This window comes from Trachurus japonicus, chromosome 23 (genome assembly GCF_045865225.1).
Source record: "Trachurus japonicus isolate A0001 chromosome 23, Traja_1.0".
NCBI classification, from domain to species: domain Eukaryota; kingdom Metazoa; phylum Chordata; class Actinopteri; order Carangiformes; family Carangidae; genus Trachurus; species Trachurus japonicus.
The window spans coordinates 11,995,904-11,999,970 of NC_140929.1; the positions used below are offsets into that span (position 1 = coordinate 11,995,904).

The 4,067-nt window shown below is 42.6% G+C and overlaps 1 protein-coding gene across 1 annotated transcript in view; it reads right to left on the bottom strand.

Annotated features, from left to right (window-relative positions):
• Nucleotides 1–4,067, bottom strand: part of cacna2d4a (calcium channel, voltage-dependent, alpha 2/delta subunit 4a) — an 82,374-nt gene that overhangs the window by 25,307 nt on the left and 53,000 nt on the right. The window lies entirely within an intron of this gene.

Here is a 4,067-nt window from a genome sequence, read left to right on the forward strand (position 1 = left end):
CTCTTCCCTCTCAATCAGTGGACAAAGTCTCAAAGGAGGTGCCCGAGGAGATTGGACCAGTCAACAATCTATACACAGTTGTTTATAGAATTAAACTAACTTTTATGAACTCAGTTTTTAACCCAGTTAGTATATCATTTCATTCTTGCGCAGTGTATGCTTGGACATTTGCACTGTGCAGTGGTGAAGTGGAGAAACTTTAGCAACACCTGACAGCACTCATTACTGCATATATACAGAAAATATATGATCTAATGATCAAGAGGAGCTGAGGTGCAAGAAACCTTTTTTTTATTAATCCTTTTCATTCATCACAGATTGCTCTCAGGTTACATCACAGACAGCTGCCTGTTCATCTGCTATAAACTGAAAGGTCACTGAAAAGCAAAGTCATAGTTGAAACAGATTGAATTTTCAGTGTGGCGATGGGATGTGAAATCCAAGTGCTGCCACAAGGTTGCTCTCTCCATTGGAAAGCAATGGCTCATTCAGACGTGAAGCAGTTCCTTCTCTCGCCAATCATGAATAGAGCGCCTAAGGAGACTCAGAAAAAATGTTCCACCATAAAAATCTGAGACTTTATACCAATAGTTAGAAAATCGCTTGTGGACTGCCAGATCTGGAGGCACAGACCAAACCGCAACATCTGCACCAACACACCTGTTTGTCCCTGAATGTGTGAGCAGTGTTGGGAGCTACACAACCACAGAAACGATGTCTGCCAGTACATAATGAAATAAACAAACGCTGGCTATTTTCAAAAGTGCAGACCCTTGTGATGTGTTTTCTATATTTGATACCAAGTGTCCTTGAGCCTGGCATTAAATTCTCTAAAAGGGTGCGTCAGACACACACACACACAGACGAACACACAGCCATTATCCTTGCTGTTATAAAAGCAGACATGCTTTCTACATCAAAATGTCCAACAATGACAGACAACAAAATAAAACTTTTATGTGGAGCGACATATTGCACCTTCCCTGATATTCCAGTCATTCTAGCCAATCATCTTTTTTAACTACCACTGAAGAGGGTGTCCTATATAGCCAGCACTGGCAGCAGCTACTGGCAGCCAAAATAGATTTCTGTTTGCCAGGAAGCACATTCAAGACCAGTGAAGCCAGCACAGTGCCCACGTTTGAACAGGAAACCACAGGACTCACATTCAGTTTGTATGTGTGTGTGTGTGTGTGTGTGACAGTGTGTGTATGTGTTGGACAGCTGACCAGTCTAGAGTTTTAATTGGCCTCGACCTGGCGACAGACAATAATGTGTGCAAACTCAGTCAAGTGTGCAGGTCAGGTAGGTGCTGCTGACTGGTAAATATAACACATTATATAAATTGTTATAATTATGCTGGTAATGACACATGGATGACATTATATAATTACTTGTCTTGTATATTCTGGAGCAGGTGGGATTCAGACGATTCAGTTTTTGAAATATTCATAATGGCGCCATCATAGCTTATAAAATTGTTATGGTGAATTTGATAGCAAACAGTTGCATAAATACAAACCCCTGCAGCATTCATTTTTAGAGCCATGGTCATCTGATGAAGTAGGTTCAGGCTAATATTGGCTCAGTTTTGGTCTCCACCAACGCTGACTAAATAGACTTCACCTGCTAGCTGCTATATCCGTCTGCCATTTGGAGCTGGATAGGTGGTTACAGTGGCTTAGTCATAGGTTTTAGAGCATTTATCTACTGCAACAGGAAATGATGTTGAACTGACTCATATATATGCTATTATTGATACAGCTTCATGCAGAAAATGCCAAGTACCAATCCCTGAGATTGGCTTGGGACATTTTCTCGCCACAGAAAGTCATTTGATCCCTGATAATATCAGAAAGAATTGACTATGGTGTCAAGGTGAGGTGACTTTGATGTTAGGGACACACTGAATCCAGGATTCAGTTTTGGATTCAGCTGAATTTTAGGCTGTTTGATGGGGTTCGGTTTCTGCTGAACCTTAGAACATCACCTCAACTGAACCCTATGCTTAACCTACGGGAAGGTTTACGAAGGATGTTCTGCCCACTCTGCAGACAACGTTCAAAACAATCTCAGCACAGCCAGCATATCACAAACTAAATACAGCTCGATCCTAACATATTATGGAAAACATCAATCAATTAGCATTGCTATCATGGTAATTTTAAACCGATAAACAGCTGTTATTTTAACATAAACATGTAAACATGACATAAGTAACACATACAATAATACTTACAGGCATATTTTCTCTGCTCTGTGGAAATAATTTCACTTTTTGGTCTTTTTCTTTCTTGTTTTGACTGAGAAAAATGACTAAAAGCCTGTATCCTGAATGACTTGAAGCTTAAATGTTTGGTAATGTTGTCTGAGTCTGAGCACTCTGTTCAAATGAAAAATAATAATGAAAGTTTTTGTCCATTGTTAGAATAAAACACACTGTGTGATGCTTACTGCATTTTTAATGTGTTTACTGTATGGGCCGATGATGGGAGTAGGATTCTGTATTCAGTTCTGATTCGGCTGAATCTTAAACAGTGGACTCACGGTCTGGGGCAGAACAGCAAAAATCTGGATTCGGTACATCCCTATTTGATGTATATGTCGTAAAAACAGCACAATAACAATGAGATAGTGAAAGAGGCTAGGAGAAAGCTCAGTATTAAAAACACCTGAAGTGTTTGACTTGATGCAGGTGTCCTCTGAGAGACATTAGAAGATGCTCGGCTGTTGAAAAAGTTTTGGTTTGATCCCTTATGGAAACAACTAGTCTCTCACTTAGATGCCGCCAACCGTGCCAAATGATTCACATGCTCATTAACAGCACAATGTGTGTGTGTGTGTGTGTGTGTGTGTGTGTGTGTGTGTGTGTGTGTGTGTGTAAACTATGATTCAGTCCATATAAGGAAGCACCCAAGTAATTATATGCTCTGTGAAAACAAACAACACAGTCCCTCCTCCAGCTAATACCCCCCCCACACTCACACACCCATTTTACTCCCTTGCCCTCCCTCCTTCTGTCTGTCTCATCATTGGTATCTTCCAAAGGAAACATTTTCGCTTTTTCGTAATGATTTCTTCTAATGAACACACACACCACACACACGTAGACACACACACACACACAACTCGGAGGACATTGCACTGACTCACTTCATTTCTTGGGGATTAAACTTCGGTCATAATCTCATCCTTTAATATTTTACGATGTGGGGACCACAGTTTCATCCCTGCCATGTCAGGAATTCAAATGTGCGCACGCTCAAAAAGGTGTGCACCAACAGCCACATGCACGGACACGCTCTACACACACACACACACACACAAACACGAGCCTGTACACAGAAAAGCCAGCCGCTACGAGAGCTGCCACTGGGAATAGAATGAAAATGAAAGCCGAGCGAGGGAGACGTGAGGAGGGAAAAAAAAGGAGGGAGGAGAAAAGCCCATGAGGCAGAGGGAGATTCTCATCTTCAATGAAATCAGATGATCCCTCCCACCCTCCCTCCCTCCCTCCGCTGCTACAGCTTTCTCTCTCGCATCTCTCTTTCTCTCTCCCTCCTTCCATCTCCCCCCTTGCCCTCTGCTTCCCTCTTTCTCTTCCTCCCTCCTACCTTTATCTGCTTTCAACTAACCTCTTATCTATTTCTCTCACCACCTCCCACTCTCTCTCTTTCGCTCCCTCTACTTTCTCCTTCCTCTCTCTTCCCTTCTCTCTCCCTCTCTCTCTCTTTTGGCTTTCACTCTTTCGTATTATCACTCTCTCTGTATTCCACCTCCCTCATCCTCTCTCTGTCACAGTGGGAGGGCTGCAGGCAGACAGAAGCAGCATACACTAATGTTACTATATTTGACAAGACACACACAGAGACACACACACAGACACACACACACACACACATATTCTCCTGCCACATGCCCGACTGCACACACATACGGAAAAGAAGAAGAGGAGGTGGGGGCACAAACACACACACACACGCGGACACACCGGAAAGACAACCCTCAAGTGTACATGTGTGGATAAACACACACACACACACACACACACACGCACACACGCACAA